Here is a 19145-nt window from a genome sequence, read left to right as displayed (position 1 = left end):
TTGTGATATTTAATTTCTAATATATTGATATTTTTTTAATCAAAGCAGTGGTAAATTGAGTCAACTTTTGGATCTTTTCTGGGCAGTATTTCTTAATAAGAGACTGATGGGCAGGAAGAGTCTCTATTAACCCTTTGCCTTCCCCTGATGTTTTAGCAGCATGCCCTTTGAAGGACTGAGAAGACAATGAGACTGAGGAGAGAGAGAGGTGGCAGAGAAGGAGGCAGAGGAGGTGGAGGAAGATTGTAAGGAAGAGAATGATTACAAACTATTAACCTGCTGCCTCGAGGAAGCCAATTTTAAGATCTCAAAGATCCTAGGGTCAAATCTTGCCCCAGTGGCTTTGGTGCAGGCACATTGTGTCTCAATCTGAAGAGGGAAAACTACTAAATAATCAGTCGTTTTTAAAACTGAACAACGAATGAAACAGACACCTTCACTCCTGAGTTTGGAATGATCTGAAAGAGGGAAGTGAAACTCATGGCTGAAGAGAGGAAGAGGGCAGGAGCTAGCTTCCACCTGGAAACAAAACACACAAGATCGAGAGAGAAGTGCTTATTTGTTAATCTCTGAATGCAGGGTCAATGATTCTAAGCAAAGACTGTGCTTAATTTTGAATAATTCTCTGGAATAGAAAACAGTCTCCATCCCAAGGTCTTTGATTCTTGAAGTTTTCAAGGCTTCTTAATTTATGTTAAAAATTTCAATTTACTGGTCCCACATTAGACACTGGAGGGGGAGGAAGGGAAAAGAAAGACATTGGGCCTCAATACAGCTTTTATTATTATTTCTAGACTGTATAGGGAATCAGTGATTAAATATCTTAGCAATTCTTAAGTAACATCCATTCATATTTCTAACTCTAGTGCTCTATCCTGACTAATTAATGGGGGGAGTGTAGATGAAGTAGTCATTACAAGCAGTTAAACAGATCTAGAAGAATTGATAAAAGAGTCTCTTACATCATATGAGAATTGCATGATTCCAATTCATTTGGCCCACATGGGTGGGAGGGTTTCAAGTACATTTTCTCATTGTCATCACTGAGTTTTCTGAAAGGCAGGAGTCACTCTCTCAGTGCTTGGCACTCCGTCAAGGGGCAGTCTGTCTCAGGAGCACAGGGAACCAAAATTCCCTCTCTCTTTGAACACTGTCTTCAGTTTAATCATTTAGCTCCCTTTACTCTTTCTGTTTCTTCAGCCTCTGGTCCCATTGTGGATGTGTTGTCTCAAAGAAGATAGGGTAGAACTAGCTTTGATCTTACTGGAGGATCTGCAGGGCAATAAGATTTTTAATGCTGTTAAGATAGGCATTTTATTTGCATCTCTTCTGGATAGGGTGGGGCCAAAATTTCTCTTGCTCTGTCTGGAATAATATTGTCAATGTTCCTGTTTTTTTGACCTTGGTCACAGTAAATGCCACACCCCAGGATTGAGATGGAAGTTTACCAAGAAATGGACAGGGAGAAGGGTATGGTGAGGGGAAAATTTCATCTTATCACTTATTTGACAACAGAATATTTTATAATGACTGCTTTGTGGAAAACAGCCTTAGAGACCCAACAGACTTCTGAAAATTTCTCTCTTTTGATTAGGGAAATTAAAATAACTAACAAATAATATAGAGATTTGTGAAATATAGGGAATAAAAGCTCTGTGGATGTGAAATAAGGGCCAGGGCTTTCTGTAATGCATATAACTCAGTCCTAGTAGTAATAGTAGTAAGTAGTAGTAGCAGTAATCATATAACTGTGCTGTTACATTATTGTAGTGCCTTTTTCTCATGGTAGATGTGGTCAAAAGTGTAGCAGAGTCACAGTGACCATATAAAAGTGAGCATATCAAGACGTTCTGTGGAGGAGGAGAAAGAAACAAATCAAGAGGGGGAAGATGAGTCATATCACACTAGAGAAACAAGACACAATTATTGTTTGGCCTGTATTGGATTTTAAAATAGGCTGGCCAAACATGGGCTTGCTCATCAAAAAAAAAAAAAATTATTTCATACATTCTTAGCCAGAAATTTGCCATCAGAAACATTTAGAAAGAAATTATTTTAATTTTGACATACGTGTGAGTTCGGTTCTATATTTTAGGATGGTTTTAATTTTGAATTTCATATGTGTTATGTGTTGGTGGAAATATAAACTTTGGTGCTCAGAGTTGCTAAAGACTTTGACCAGCTCCTGGAGTCTGGGTAATGCACGTTGCTTATGCACCCAGAGCCTTGAGCATCTTTCAGCAGAGGGTGGGGTCCACAACACGGCTCAGGAACTCAGACTGCTTCGTGGGAAACCCACACATGCTCTGCAGGCTGTGGAGCCTTAAGCAATCTTTCTGAGCCTCAGTTTCCTTATTTTAAATGAGATATGACAATAAAAGCCTCATTTCAGGGTACTAGACAGCGAATCAGGCAACGCCTACAAAACTCTCATCACAGTCCCTGGCACACGACGGGTTCTCAATTCTTTCTAGGGTGTAATTTCTTTATTCTTAAAAAGGAATATATAATATATTTCCATGGGAATCTTATGAGGATGAGATGGGATAACACATATAAAGCCCGTGGCACAGTGCCTGGCATATAATAGATGTTCAGCAAATGTTATTTATTCTTATTACTGTACATTCTTAAACATCGGTGAGATTTTATTTTATTATTTTGGTAATAGGTCTATAGAAGGCAAAGAAAGATTTTTCGTAAATTTCTCATTTAGAGAAAGAAGGATCTAACTACTGAAAACACTGTTGATGAAGGAAGGCTTCTCATCTTAATTCAAATGAGGATCAATGAATTTTCTTGTGAGAGTCATCATTAAGCCCCTCATATTTCTGCACTTAGCTCCTCTTCCCCTAAAATAATGGCCTCATTTCATGGTATTGGAGAGCAAATCAGGCAACACATGGAAAACTCTCATCACAGTCCCGGGTCTCACAATGGGTTCTCAATTCTTTCTAAGGTATAGTTTCTTTATTCTTCAAAGGATATATATAATATATATCCATGGGAACCTTGTGAGGATGATATGGGATAACACATATAAAGCATGTGGTGTGTGCACGGATGGCCTTCTCTGACCTGCGGTGTAAATCTGCCAGCATGTCAGGATATCCTTCAGCCAGGAGAAGCAGAGAGCAGTGAAAGTCACACCTGCTTATTTTATTTCCAAATATTAAGTCATATCTATAATAGTAATTAATGGCTTACCTTGTTTTAGATATTTTTTTCTCTAATCTTCATAGCAACCCTGAACAAAATATATGATTTGCATTTTACAAATGAGGAAATCGAAGCTCAATAAACTGCCAAGAACATGCAGGTCATGAATGGCAGAGCGGGAATTCAAACCCAGGTCCGACTGACTCTAGCCCAGACTCTGCACATATGTACTCTGCTTTCTCCTATGTCTGCAATACATCACTGCCTCCATCAAATGCTGGTACCAGTCAGGGTAAGCAAGGCCATGCTGATGTCACAAAAATCCCTAGTGTTTCAGTGGTTTAACACAACAAAGTTCACTTGTTGCTTTCGCAAAACCGCCTGCAAGCCCGGATGACTCTCTAGGGCAGTTATCCTCTATCTGCTGTGTCAGTGAGCCAAGCTTTTTGATTTGTGTCTCCTCTGTCATGACATATGTGTCATCATTAGGCCAGCAGGGAAAGAGAGCCTGGAGAATTGTGCACTGGGTCTAAAGAGCTTCTATGTGGAAGTGACACAGTGTAGTTTGCACGTCAGCTCATTTAGCCACAACTAGTCACATGGCATTGTCAAGAGGTGCACAGGTGGGATTTCAACCTTAGTATGCTTTATGCCAAAGTCTCAAAACCTTTTGAGTCAGTTCCTATGTTATGATCTGATATTTACCAAAAGCTGTACTGATTATTTTCTATGGCATCTGACATTGAAGAAAGTTTGGAGATTGTCTTCTCTTTGAATTGACTCATTTTTCCTACTGGCTGGAATTCCAAGATTGCGTCCAATTTTTGATCTATTCTCCTTTTTCAGAACCACATAAGAGGCCTGGGGTTTTCCTTGATCCCCATATTAACCAAAATATTTTTTCCCTTGAAAATGCTATATAGTTCACATCATAGAAAATTGTTTGAAACCAAATAATTCCTTTGGTTCTTCTACTATAAACTACATGGAATTCTACCACTTGAGATAGATTTTGGTATGAGAGAACACACACACATACACACGTATGCATACGTTTGATAATTTTATTGACTTCTGTAGATTTTTCTCTTCCTGACAAAAGTTTTTTATTTTAAGCGTTTAACATATCAGTGGTCAAATTCTTCAGATATACTCCTGCTTTCCTCTGGCAAACACATAAGCAATATAGTTGGAACAAAATGTGTTTCTGTGTGTCCACTTCCTGCATAATAGATTGAATTTTTCCTTCATCTGACTAATGAGCACAATGCTCAATGGGTCTTAAAATAGAAACCTAACATCAGTCAGGTCTGCCTGGTCTTTAAGACTCTGTAGTCTTTCCTCCATGGATGTGGTCAGTTGATCTTGCCTTGCTAGCTCAGTTTCATTGCAGGCTCTCATATCAGTTGTCGTCTCAGGTAGGTCTATTTAGCATTTACAATTCATTACTGCTATGCACTTCACAACACCCTTACTTTAGTGTGGCCCTGTTTATTTACACTGATTTCTGCCTGCTTAGCTCTCTGCATAGCCCCAATTTCTGTGGGCTTCAGGTGCTCTTCTTGCCTTTTAAGACAATAAATAGCCATACATCATACACCGCACTGTCCAGTGTATGTTGTGTATGTTGTATGCTACTGGTCACAATGTTGGGACATTGTAGATGCTCACCCATTTGTTGCCATCAGTTGTATTATGCTATTAAAGTAGGTGACATAGTTGTGACAACCTCCAAGTTGCCATATTTTTTTTTTTACCTGTTGGGCTGGATCCCCTTTCTGCTTGCATAGAGGAATAGGCCCTCACCTTAACTTCCTTCTCAGTGCTTGCCTCATGCAGATGGAAGTTTTGATGCTAGATCCCAATCCTTCGTGGTCTTCTAAGGTTCACTATATTTAACAACAGCAAGCCATCATTAACACGTCAATATTAATTTTCCTAAAAGTCCCAAACACATGCAACTGACACAAGAAATTAAGAGAGTAATTCATACCAATCATGTCTACTGCCATTTCGATCAGCAAACAGGATAGAAAGAGGTATAGCCTAGATTGCTAATAACTATGTGAGGAAACTCAGTAGCTGCCCAACTTTAAAGATGTTTCCACATCTTTCATTCCTTGGCATTAAGAAGAACATGTTCAATGTTCCAAGCAAAGGCAATGATTCTTCTGGCTGTCTCCACTCTTTCTGGTGGCAATTATGTTTTTCTCAGAGAAAATGATTGTGAATAAAATAACAGAGCTCGTACAAAATATTAAATATTAAAAAACTGTTTTCCCCATATATCCAACTCAGAATGTGCTATTTGGAAGAGTTTTCATTCATCTTTGTTGTTTTGTTCTTTTTTATCTTTCTTTCACCTGAATTTGGGGGCAATGTCTCAAGATATTTCTGCATATTTATGTCCAATTGTAGTTAATAGGTCTTATAAACAAAACAAACAAGCAAAATTTATTGGCTTGTCTTCTACCCCTCAGGGTTTCTTTTAGACCAAGAGTTAGCTTTTCCTGGAGGCTGTCACAGCCATGTCACCTGCTAAAATAGCTGAGGGCATGAGAAATGTGAAATTCAAATTTGTAGTGCGAGGTCAAAGTTGAAATATGATTTTAAGTATCAATGCTGGTGTTTCTCTGATAGTGATTTTTAGCAAAGATAGAGTCATTAAAAACTTCTTGGAGTCAGCTTGTATTGTTTTTTTTTTGGGGGGGGTGCACAGTATGGGAATCGAACCCGGGCCTCCTGCCTGGAAGCTGAACATTCTACCACTGAGCTTGTGTTGATTTTTTTAATTCCTGAGAACTACCAGTGTCATGTAGTAGATACATAATGCATTTTTGCTGATAAATAAATGTGTGGACAAAATGAAAAAAAAAAGTTGTCTCCAGTTCCTGTAAATATCTTGGTATTTCTAAGTTATTAGCATAATCAGAACCTTGCAAAAATATTATCCCCTTGCTGGTTTTAAGAGTTTTAATAAAATTTTAGAGTGTGTCCATGGTTCAGTATTTCAGCCTTTTAGAAACTTTGGACTTCCTATTATTTTGTACAGATTTTCCTGTGTGTGTGTGTGTATGTGTGTGTGTGTGTGTGTGTGTGTGTGAGGATGTGTATATTTGGGGGTAAGATGGGGCTTTTCTGGCTTATGCTGTTAAATCTCATAAAATATGAAGCTGACTGATCCAACTGAGAGCTATATATAAATTTCCTTGCCAAAAAATCTCTGCTTGAATTATAATTTAACAATTATGAACACTGTTAGCCATTTTTAAAAAAAAGGCATTTGTTTAACTTTGCCATTTGGTAAATTTTAAAAGCCTGTCTTACTGCCATATTAATTTTGGGAATTATGGAAGAAACATTTTATGTCAAACTGATTTCCTCTTATACTTCCACTGTCAACATCTGCTATTCTTTTAGCAAACATTTTATTTTAGAATAATTTTAGATTTACAGAAAACTTGCGAAGATAGCACCATTATTTTAAGCCTATAGCAAGTTAAGCAAAATAGTATACTTATTTTCAGGCTTGATTTTTTTTCAGAAACGTTTCTTCATTTAAACATAAGGGAGGAAAAAAAATTTTTTCTTTTTATTAAGGGAGGAACTTCCAAAACAGAGGAATAGGGAAGGAGCAGCAGAACCTACTTCTTTCCCCGAAGCAGTAAGTAACAAGGCAGAAATGGTCTGAATCAACTGTGTTGGAGAGCCAGAGACCAAGGCAGGTCAGTACAAAATCCAGGGAAGAGTGGGATGAAGAGGTTGAGAAACTGTGTCAAAGACTGTTTGGACCACTGCGGTTTTATAATATGCTTTAAAGTCAGAAAGTATGATACCTCCCACTTCATTCTTCTTTTTCAAGATATTTTTAGGTATGTTGAAGTCTCCCATTATCATTGCAGAGACTTTTATTACTCCCTTCAGTTTTACCAGTGTTTGCCACGTGTACTTTGGGGCACCTTGAATAGGTTCATAGATATTTTCGATAGTTATTTCTTCCTTGTAAATTGCCCCTTTTATTAATATAGAATGCCCTTTTTTTGGTCTCATAACAGTTTTGCATTTAAAGTCTATTTTATCTGATATTAGTGTAGCTACCTCAGCTTTTGTTCGGTTACTGCTTCCATGGAATATCTTTCTCCAGTCTTTCACTTTCAACCTAATTTTATCTTTGAGTCAAAAATGAGTCTCTTTTTAAACAACATATTTTTTAAACCATTCTGCCAGTCCGTGTCTTTTGATTGAGGAATTTAATCCAATAACATTCAATGTTATTATTGTAACAACTGTTCTTTCTTCAAACATTTTGTCCTTTGGTTTTTATTTGTCATATCTATTTTTCTCTTGTTTTAAACTTTTAGTAACCCTTACTGATAATTTTCATTTTATCCTCTCCTCCAAACCTCTCTTTCCTCGTCTTTCATTTAAGCTGGCAGAACTCCCTTGAGCATTCCTTGTAGGGCATGTCTCTTATTAACAAATTCTCCCAGCTTCTATTTATCTGTGACTATTTTTAAGCTCGCCCTCATTTTTGAAGGATAGCATTGCTGGATAAGGTATTCGTGGCTGGTAATTTTTCTCTTTCAGTATCTTAAATATATTGTACCACTGCCATGTATGTCTAATGAGAAATCAGCACTTAGTCTTATTTGGCTGTCCTTCTATGTGGTGAATTGCTTTTTTATTGTTACTTTCAGAATTCTGTCTTTCTCCTTGGCATGTGACATTCTGCTAAGTATGTGTCTTAAAGTGGGTCTATACAGATTTATATAGTTGGGAGTATGTTGAGCTTTTTGGATTTGCATATTTGCACAAAATGTGGCATATACATATAATGCAATATTATTCAGCAGGAAGAATGAATGAAGACAAAAAGCACATGATAACATGGATGAACCTTGTGGACATTATGCTGAGTGGAATAAGTCAAGACACAAAAGGATAAATATTTTATGATTGCACTGATATGTACTAATTATAAACTCGTAGACATAAAATATGGACTATAGATTACCAGTACATAGAATGAGGCTAATTAATGGGGAACAGTTGCTTAATAAGTACAACTGTTTATCTAGATTGAACTTAAGCATTTAGAAATGGATAGAGTTGACAGTAGCACATTACTGCGGGAATGATTAACAGTGCTGAATGGTGTGTGCACATGGTGGAAAGGGGAAGGTTAGAGACATACATGTCACCAAGAGGAAAGCTGGAAGTTAAAACACAGGAATCTTGTGCTGAACAATATCCATGATTAACTGTACAAATATTGGAAAGTTCTTTCATGAACTAAAACAAGTGTATGACACTATTACAAGGAGTTGGTAATAGAGGGGTATATGGGGAAAATGTACCTATTATACACTATGGACTATAGTTAACCATAATATTTTAATACTGTTTCATCAACAGTAACTAATTTACTATACCAATACTATGACTCAATGGTAAGTGGGGGAATAATGGGTATGGAAGTATTTTAATTGTCTTTTTCTTCTTATTTATTTTCTGGAGTAATGAAAATCTTCTAAAATTGATCAGGGTTGTATGTGCAATTAAGTGATTATACTGTGAGCCAGTGATTGTATACTTCAGATGGCTTGTATGGGGTGTGAATATATCTCAATAAAACTGCATTAAAAATCACTTTGAAAGATAGAATCAAAGAAAAATTCCTCAACATGATATAAGGCATGTATGAAAACCTAATCTAACATTGTACTCAATAGTGAGCAACTGAGAGACTTTCCTCGAAGATCTGGAACAAGCCAAGGATATCTACTGTCACCACTGCTAGTCAACACAGTACTGAAAGTTCTAGCCAGAGTAGTTAGGCAAGAAAAAGAAATAAAAGTATTATTTTTATTTCTTTTTGCAGATTACATGGTCCTATATAGAGAAAATCCTGAAAAATCTATAACAAAGCTACTAGAGCTAATAAGCCAATTCGGCAAAGTGATGGGATAGAAGATCAACATGCAAAAATCAGTAGTGTTTCTACACAATAGTAATAAAAAAACTGAGGAGGAAATCAAGAGAAAAATCCATTTACAATAGCAACGAAAAGAATCAAATATCTAAGAATAAACTTAAGCAAGGATGTAAAAGACCTCTATTCAGAAAACTAAAAGAAATCAAAGAAAACCTAAATAAATGGAAGGACATTCTGTGTTTCTGGATTGAAAGAGTAAATATCATTAAAATAGTATTTCTACCCAAAATGATCAACAGATTCAATTCAATACCAATCAAAATTCCAACAGCCTGCTTTGCAGAAATATTAAAGCTCATTATCAAATTTATTTTGAAGGGTAAGGAGTGTCAACTAACCAAAAACATCCTGAAAAGGAAGAATGAAGTGGGAGGTATCATACTTCCTGACTTTAAAGTATATATATAAAACCACAGCAGTCAAAACACCATGATACTGGCATAAAGATAGCCATATTGATCAATGAAATTGAATTGAGAGTTCTGAAATAAATCCTCAGATCTACAGTCAATTGATTTTTTTCCAGCTAGAAATATTTAATGAATAATACTCATGACTACCACAAAAATATTATCTAGAGAAATACACACACACACACAGGTGAATCTGGTGATTTATATAGGAATTATAGTAACATCATTCACAATAGCCCTAAAGTGGAAAAACACAAAAGTCTATCAGCAGTCAAATGAATAAATACATATGGGGATATTTTACTACACAGCAAAGAAAATGAATAAACCAGTGATACATGCAACAATATGGATAAATCTTGAAAACATAATACTGGCCAAAAGAAGTCAGATGCATTAGACTATGCAAATCCACCTAGGTAAAGTTTAAAAACAACCAAAACTAGGTTTAATGTTCAGGGATACATACTTAGGTAGAAAACTATAAAGAAAAGCAGAAGGATTCTTACCATAAAAGTCAGAATAGCATTATCTAAAAGGGGAAGAAGGAAGAAGGCTGAGGTTGGTAGGGGCTTCTAGGATTCTGGAAATATTCTATTTCTTGACCAGGATGGTGGTTAAATGGATGTTTATTTCTAATTATCTATTAAATGTAATGTTTGTGTTTTATACACTTTTCAGCATATGTATTTTATAATAAAATTATTTTCTTAAAGAAAAGAAGAGAAAAAGAATTAAGGAGGATCAAAGGAAGGAATTATGGCGAGGAGTCATCACCTAGAAGGATTCATCTGAATCAGAAATTGAAATGCTAGAAGCAGCTGTAACAGAACTTCCAGTCTGTTTACATATCACCCCATCAGATTTACTGACATGAAATACCACCTTGTTTCTTTTCATTTCACATACCAGTGATGCCTGAGCCAGAACTTCTGGCTTCTAAACTATGCAATTTTGACAGGTTTTTAAAACTTTCTTCAAGTCAGTTGCTTCAACTGTAAAATGGGAAAAGTAATAGCTTCTACCTTATTGAATTATAGCAAGAATTAAGTAAGATCATGCATGTTTCACATAGTTTTCTAGAGCTATCAATCAAAAAATGTTTTTACTATTTTTATCATCACTATTATTATTAGCTATAGAAGAGTTTGTAACTCTCCCATAGGACCTTCATGGGGAACATCTCCTGTGTGTTTGCAGACGGAGGACATCTCCTGTATGCTTGGAGATATGATCAGCTCACTGTTGCTTTGATGAGGGTACACTGATTTTTGACAAAGCTCTGAAGCCCATTCAACTGGGATGGAACAGTCTCTTCCACAAATGATGGGGAGAACTGGATATCCACATTCAAAAGAATGAAAGGAGACTATTATCTCACACCTTATACAAAAATTAACTCAAAACTCCTAGAAGAAAATGTAAGGAAGCACCTTCAACGTCCAGTTATAGGCAGTAGTTTCTTAACACGTACACTCAAGGCACAAGCACTGGAAGAAAAAATACATAAATGGGACCTTCTCAAAACTGAATACTTCCATGCTTTGTCATGAAAGGACAAAGGACTTTGTCAAAAGGGTAAAAATGGGAGAAGATATTTGGAAATCACATGTGGTAGTTTGGAGGTTTTATGGATCCCAGAAAAGATCATGTACATAGATTTAATCTGTTCCTGTGGGTGTAGACTTATTGTGAGTGGGGCCTTTTGTTGAGGTTATTTCAATAGAGCTGTGACCCACCTCATTCAAAGTGGGTCTTAATCTTCTTACTGGAGTCCTTTATAAGAGAATAAGAGCCAGAGAAGCTCATAGGAAAATACCCTAGAGAAGCTAAAAGGTGAAATTCAGAGAAGCACATACAGGAAGGTCCCAGAGAACCTAAGAGAGTCAAAAGATAAAAGGCAGGACACAGATGGACAGGCCAGAAGCTGAAAGCAACAAAACCTGGGAGATAAGGACCAGAAGACATCTCCATGTGTCTGGCCATGTGACAGAGGAGTTGGGATTGCCAGTAGTTAATCTTCAGAAAAGATGTATTAGAATGGCTACTATTAATCAAACAGGAAACTACAAGTGTTGGAGAGAACATGAAGAAATAAGAGCACTTATTTGCTGCTGGAGGGAAGGTAAAATGGTACAGTGATTGTGGAAGATGGTTTGGCAGTTCCTCAAGAAGCTAAGTATAAAATTGCCATGTGATCCAGCAATTCTGCTACTAGGTATATATCCAGAAGAACTGAAAGCAGGGATGTAAGCAGATATTTGCACACTGATGTTCATAGCAGCATTATTCATGATTTCCAAAAATGGAAACAACCCAGGTGTCCATCAAGAGATGGACAAGCAAAATGTGGTATATGCATATGATGGAGTATTACTGAGCAGAAAGAAGGAATGAAGTCCTGAAGCCCTGAAGCATACCACGACATGAATGAACCTCGAGGGCATTATGGTAGGTGAAATAAGTCAGATGCAAAGGGACAAATATTGTATGATCTCATTAATATCAAATAAGTATATCATGTAAACTCATAGAGCTAAAATCTAGAATGTATCTTACCAGGAGATAGAATGAGGCTAGAGAATGGGAAGGGCAGGAGTTTTTTTGTTTTGTTTTGTTTTGTTTTTAACTTATATTGAGTTTATTCACCATGGATTATAGCAGGAGTTTCATCCTTTCTCACCTTTACATTTTCACTAAGGTTATGTTCATTAACAGATAGAACATAATTTGTAGACTGGCCCTGCTTCTTTTTTTTTTTTTTTATTAATTAAAAAAAGAATTAACAAAACAATTAGAAATCATTCCAATCTACATGTACAATCAGTAATTCTTAATAACATCACATAGTTGCATATTCATCATTTCTTAGTACATTTGCATCGATTTAGAAAAAGAAATAAAAAGACAACAGAATAAGAATTAAAACAATAATAGAAAGAAAAAAAAACAAAAAAAACAAAAACAAAAAACCTATACCTCACATGCAGCTTCATTCAGTGTTTTAACATAATTGCATTACAATTGGGTAGTATTGTGCTGTCCATTTCTGAGTTTTTATATCCAGTCCCGTTGTACAGTCTGTATCCGGAAGGGCAGGAGTTTTAAGGAGGTGAATTTAAATGTTTGGAAATGTGTAGAGGCGATGGTAGCACATTATGGTGAGAACAATTAACAGCACTGAACTGTGTGTGCGATTGTGGCTGAAAGGGGAAATTTTGAGTCATACATGTCACTAGAAGGAAAGCTAGAGATTAAAACATGGGACTGTATAATACCATGAATCCTGTGGTGGTCCATGCGATTAACAGTACAAATATAAAAAAGTTCTTTCATGAACTAGAACAAATGTATATCACTATTACAAGAGTTCTTATAATAGAGTGGTATATAGAAAAAATGCTCCTAATGCAAACTGTGGACTATAGTTAACAGTAACATTTTAATATTCTTTCATCAACATCAATAAAAATTCTACACAATTGCTAAGGGTCAATAAAGAGTCGGGGAGAAGGGGTATGGAAATTTTTTGGAGGGCGGTAATGAAAATGTTCTAAAGTTGATTGTGGTGATGAATACATAACCATGTGAGCCATTGTTTGTATACTTTGGATGGATTATATGTTGTTGAATATATCTCAATAAAACTGTATTAAAAAGAAAATTCTAAAAATGGAAAAAAGTGAGACCTTCCCCAAGTAAATTCCCTTAATGGATGAGCACTACTTGACTTTAGTGTGTATTCAACTCTTAATCTTCTGTTTTAAACAAGTAAAATTTTCATAGTTTCTGTCACACTGCCATCTCCATGCTATCTTTTACCCCTTCTCATTACTTTTGCCCAGGCATTAAAAAAAAATGTCTCCCTTTCTGTCTTCACCACCCCATCCCTTCTCTGTCCTTTGATGTCCTACTACCATTTAATATTCAGCTCATAACCCACCCTCGTCAAGGTCTCACCTTGCTATCTTAGCATAGAGTGCGTCCTCTCTCTTCTGAATTTTTGTACCACGTGTCTGTTTTAATTATTAGGTAATTAGCCATGCAGTTCTCTACTTCTTCTATTTGCCTGCTGTTTCAATCTTTACTGTTATCTAATTTTAAATATTTCTATTTGGTCTCTTCAGTCAGATTGTAGGATTCTTAAGGATAAATCCTATTGTCTTTTGTCATCCCAGTACCTAGGAAAGTGTTTTGTATACAGTATTTCTCAATGAATATTTGTGGTTTGATATGGTCAGGTTTTCTTGTCTTGAGTCTGCTCTGTTGTTAGGGAATGTTTAGCGAACACCATGGGCCAGGGATCGTTTCCCTACTTTTGTAAATAATTTAATGTAATCCTCAATGTTCTCCCATGAGGCAAATATTTCTAGTTCCATTTTGCAGACACAATTATTAGATGGAACATTTTGGAGTTGACTTCAGGAAGCAGATGTTAAGGATGTGAAAGAGTGGGATAAGGAAGGAGGAAAAGTCAGTGAAGGCTGTGTTTTTTGAACTGGTAACCTCTTCAGAGAACAGGGGCTCAATCCTGCTGAGGACCCTCTGATGCCTCAGAAATATTATACTAGAAGGTGGCAGTCTAGAACATTTGTCCATTGATTGCAGCACCCATTGATTGAGGACTGCCCCGGGAGGCATTAACTCCTGGAAAACCTAGGCTGTTTATAATCAAGCTGAGGGGCTTTCCAAGGTTTTGGAGAAAGCTCTGAGGTAGAAATACGGAGAGGCACCTGCTTTGTTGGACGTGGGATAGCAGCAATGTTTGTAGAATTGTCTACCACAACTGTGCTGAAATAACAAGGCGGGACAAAGGAGATGTGACACACAGCACCACAAGTGGCTGCCACCACTCACTTATTTTTATAGCTTCATCTATGTTGTCTTACCTTTTATAACAAGTCTAGCAGCAAAGTTGGCAATTTTGTAGAGTGGATGGGGTGAACATTTAGCAGATTTTTATGTCAGCGGAAGAAAACAGAAAGACTTGATTCATGAAACTGAACATATTTTATGGTTAATATGATTAAGCGGATGGTTGAGGAAAGATTGAGGAAGCCTAAGACCTGTCTATGTCTACAGGCAATCTACCCTCTTAATGGTTATTATATGCGATATACAGCACTTTTTGTTCATGATATTTAATTCGTTTGTATTCACTAACAAACATTTGTGGAAGATCTACCAGGTGCCAGGTACTGTGCTAGCCACTGTCCTTTGCTGACTTTGGTGAGCAAGCACCTGTCCTCATCGATTTTTTTTTTTTGCATGGACAGTCACCCAGGAATCAAACCCAGGTCTCTGGCACAGCAGGTGAGAACTTTGCCACTGAACCACCTTTGCCTGCCCTGATTTTTATAGCATTTTCAGAGGATCTGGGGAAGAGAAATATGGTAAAATCCCATTAAAGTAACTACCTGGAAGACTTGAGGAAACTGTACATAATTGAGGGTGCTACACATTATAATATAAAGAAAAAAATGCTTTGAATGCTGGATAGTGTTAGTGATGGCAGGTTACTTTATTCTTACAGCTTTTAAAACTATCTTTTCATGTTCACGGAATTCTACAGTGCTCCAAGTGTATTTTTATTTAACTTTATTTCTTACATTCTCCTAGTGTGAAAGAATAAGGTCATTCAAGCAAAGCTTGAGATCTACTTATGAAAGCATTTCCTTTCACATGCCAAAATTAACTTTTTCAAATGTAATTGTCTGCTCAAACATTGGCCCCAGATACTAAACACACCTACTTTCACACAGTGCTGTAGTTTACAGTCCGTGCATTTTTACCCTGCCTCTTCCAAGTAAGTTGGAGACTATTTGGAATTTCGAAAGTAATGGCACAATTTACTTTACCTTAACACAGAAGTATTTGAGTTTACTCTGCTGTTGTTCAAAAAGGGACAGTTAGAGACATTTTAAACAATATCTTTAAATAGCATTGCCCAAACTTCAGTCACCAGTTTAACCCTCATGATTTTCACCTCATCTAATGTCAACGTTGAATGGACTCATTGATATCAGTGAAATAATAGATTCAATGAACTAGTCATATTTGTTTCAATACACATTATATTTATTGCTACAATTGAAAATGTCTATCTGTGTATTACCTATAATCATCTGAAAGCCACCAGTTGTACATATACCATACCTTGGGTGCCCCTGGATTAAAATGAAGTCTCTGAGCAAGGGGTTTGGGGTGAAGTTACACTGGAAATAAAATAATTTGAGAGAAAAAAAAAGCTAAAGAGCCAGATCTTTCAGTTTGATGCTTTATTGCTTGCAACATACATATTGGAACATACACACGGCTTCCCACTGCAGAACGTATAATACTGCACTTTCTTGAAGAAAATTCTTTGCCCGACAAGGACATGAAGGTTCTTTCTAGGTGCTGAAGTGAGTCAGCATACAACTTTCTAAAACTGATAGAAGGAAGCCAAAATATTCAGAGGCACATCGTAAGCTACATGCAAGTTAACATGGTTGTCAGGTAATCTGAAGCTAATCACTATGCATTTTCAGTTTCATATTTAATGCTGAAGCTTAGGTGCCTGGAGGACCTGGGTCTCTGAGCTGGCTCTGAGCTCTACATTTAACATAACTGGATAAATCCAGAGTTGTTAAGGACCCCTGAAATATATGCACATATATACATATTTTTAATGTATGATGACAATATAACATAGAAACAAAGTTATATATATATATATATGTTATTTTCATTTGGAAAATTAGGATTATAGGACTATTTTTAGAATTATAACACTTAGACAAATAATGTACTACATTTTCTATAGATAAATGAAATTCACAAAGTTTAGAAAATAAGCATAGCTTGGATATACATTTCTACTTTATAGTCTCATGAATGGGTTGTCTCATCAAATATTTGTACAGGTAGATCCCCATCTTCATTTACTTTTCCTTTACTGGCGCTTTAATAGTGTTGGCAAATATCAAGGGACTAGCTGCCATCCTTAATCAATCATAATGGACTGAACTTGCTTTGAACACGTATTCCTGCTGTCCAGAGATTTGCCCTGGTATTTGAAAGCCTCTCTGCCCTCATTAATCTTTTTAGGCACATGGATAGTCTTTTTTAACTATCTAGGGCAAATCTACAAAGCCCTCCTAAATGACTCTGGGCCCCACTGATGTATTCTTTCCTGTGAAGAGCTCAGATTTTTGTAGTCCAAAATCACAATTTGGCTTGAATTACGTATTCTGTTTTTCTTATATGTTGCTGTGTCAATGTGTTGTGTCACTAAATTGTAATCTTCTTGAAGACAGAGGCGATGTTTTAGTTTTCTTTATTTGTCCTTATTAAATTAGGTGTTGGATGTGAAAATGGTACTGAGATGGTCAAGAATGACACATATGTAAGGGATATTTCTGTCTTTCACTGTTCACCTCTAATGCAGTGCCTTTCATAGAGCTCAGAGAACTGTTTAAAGAAATGAAAACAAGCAAAACTAATTATTTTATCGCGAGGATACATCTACAGGCAGATTGGGCAGCATCAAAAGACTTTAGAATGTAATTCTTGGTTTGGGATTCACTGGTTTATTCATTCATCGAACAGATACTTAAGGCCGTGTTCATCTTTAGGTGACTTGTGGAATATGAAAGATAAAATAGACTTACCCTCAAGGATAAGTTTAGTTGCTTATGAAGAATTATGTGATGAATAAGTGCCTTGAAGTCTCTATGGTTCTAAGTCTCAGTGGTTTTCAGATGTGCTCAGAGGAATACAAGCATTAAAATCAGCTAATAAATGAATAAATGAGAGTCTCTTGGGGCAAGGTCAAAGAAAGCACATTTTAAAATAAGTCCCAGGTAATTCTTACATATACCAAGGTGGGAGTGATTTAGTATTTCTTTTAGGTAATAAAGTATTTGGTCTCCTTACTGGAGTATTTTGTGTCATTTCAGGAATACTGAGAATGTTCATATTGAGTTCTGAGTTCCATCCTCTGTTTAGTTGTAGTCTTACTCTTCTGCCATGTCATATTTGTTTTTCTTTTCTGAAAAATCTCCATATTTATCAATACAAGTCTACAACATTCTTGATCAACTTCATATACTCTCTTCTTTGTAAGTGAGAGAACAGCCATATACACGAACACTAAGTCCTTTATTTCTAGGAATGAAATAATCACATATGGGTTGTTGCTTCAGGGCTAGGATAAATTGCAGGAGATGTAGCTAACTCCACAACTCATCCCATTCTTTTCACTTGTATAATTTTCAAAATCCTTTCATTTCCATTATTCTGTTTGAGAGCCTGTAGTACAGACTTGACCCAGATGTTCCTCCATGAGGGCAAACAGGCAATTATTATGCAGACGTTCTGTTTATTGGTCATAAAATTCCTTTTTTTTTTTCCGCTGGACCCAGATTTGAGAGTACTGAGTCCCAGCTGTGCTATTTTATCCAGCCCCTTTATTTCATTTTTTCAGATGCAATTTCTGAAATATAATTCAATCATTGCCTGTGGATTTATACTGAATTTGCCATGAATGTGCTTCATGTAAAAGCATGTAAACTGACATGACCACATTGTGTACAGACATTTATGGCCACTCTTTCTGAAAAGATTGTTTGAATATAAAATCAGAAGTGGATAGAATTAGTTTATGTCAGTATAGTCCATTTGGTGCTAACCATCTCAGTAGCAAAACTATTCCCAATGCTGAACTCCCAGAAATGAGATTTGCTGCTGAGTGATTTGAGATTATACCTATAGACTAAACATAAAAATGAAATATTTCTGGGTCTTAGCCTACGCTTTTTTTTCCCTACGTAATAAAGGAAGTTAAAAATTAAATTAATTGATGTTTCTAAATCTAGTCCATGAAAAAAGAAATCAAAATACAGAAATTATATTTAAATAAAAAGTCATATCAAAACATTTCCCAGTAGACTTTTAACAATTGCTTTTTTGCAACTTATTTCTCACACTTCTAATTCATATTCTAAATATTACCAAAGAGCTACATTTTAAAGCAATGTTATGTTCATCTTGTTTTTATCATTGCATTGCTAGTTTCTTAAAGAATGAGAACCTTTCATTTTCTTAAATAAATTTCTTCAGCAGTTTTGCATGCATCTTTTATTTGTTTCTGACTGAAACCTCTGAAATGCCAAACCTTTAATTAGGCTTGTGAAGGAAAAGTCACATTAGCAGTTCAATCCCACATATAATATCTACTGTATACATGGGGATGTAAGGTAAATAGAAATCAAAGAAATATCAATATTTCCATAATTTGAAAGTGATTTTATGGAAACAAGAAAGTTGTCAGAACAGCATATCTTCTTGTACATAATACATCAGAAAGAATGTTCACACTTTTACTTAAGCTATGTCATGTCCAGTTTTAGTTTTGAATGATGTTTGATGAATCTTCAATGTTTGTGTAGGGATGAAAGTTTGATGGTGGAGGTGGAAAGGAGAGAAAAAATATTTATCACTACAGAGTTCTATAAGATTTCTTCATGTGCATTACTCTGAAAACTTATATTCACTCAGCTAAATCTTGATTTTTGTGGCTATTTACTGTAGACAGC

The 19145-nt window shown here is 36.0% G+C and overlaps 1 long non-coding RNA gene across 1 annotated transcript; it reads right to left on the bottom strand.

Moving 5' to 3' along the window:
• Positions 1-15830: 15830 nt before the first annotated feature.
• LOC143686441 (uncharacterized) lies at positions 15831-17502 on the bottom strand. The gene is made up of 2 exons (XR_013177139.1): positions 17220-17502; positions 15831-15997 (listed from the first exon to the last, which is right to left on the bottom strand). It is a non-coding gene; the product is annotated as an uncharacterized LOC143686441 (long non-coding RNA).
• Between the last annotated feature and the right edge of the window lie 1643 nt (positions 17503-19145).

Source organism: Tamandua tetradactyla, chromosome 6 (genome assembly GCF_023851605.1).
Source record: "Tamandua tetradactyla isolate mTamTet1 chromosome 6, mTamTet1.pri, whole genome shotgun sequence".
Taxonomy (NCBI): Eukaryota; Metazoa; Chordata; class Mammalia; order Pilosa; family Myrmecophagidae; genus Tamandua; species Tamandua tetradactyla.
The sequence above is the reverse complement of the archived record's forward strand: the minus strand, read 5'-3'. Positions and strand labels throughout refer to the sequence as shown.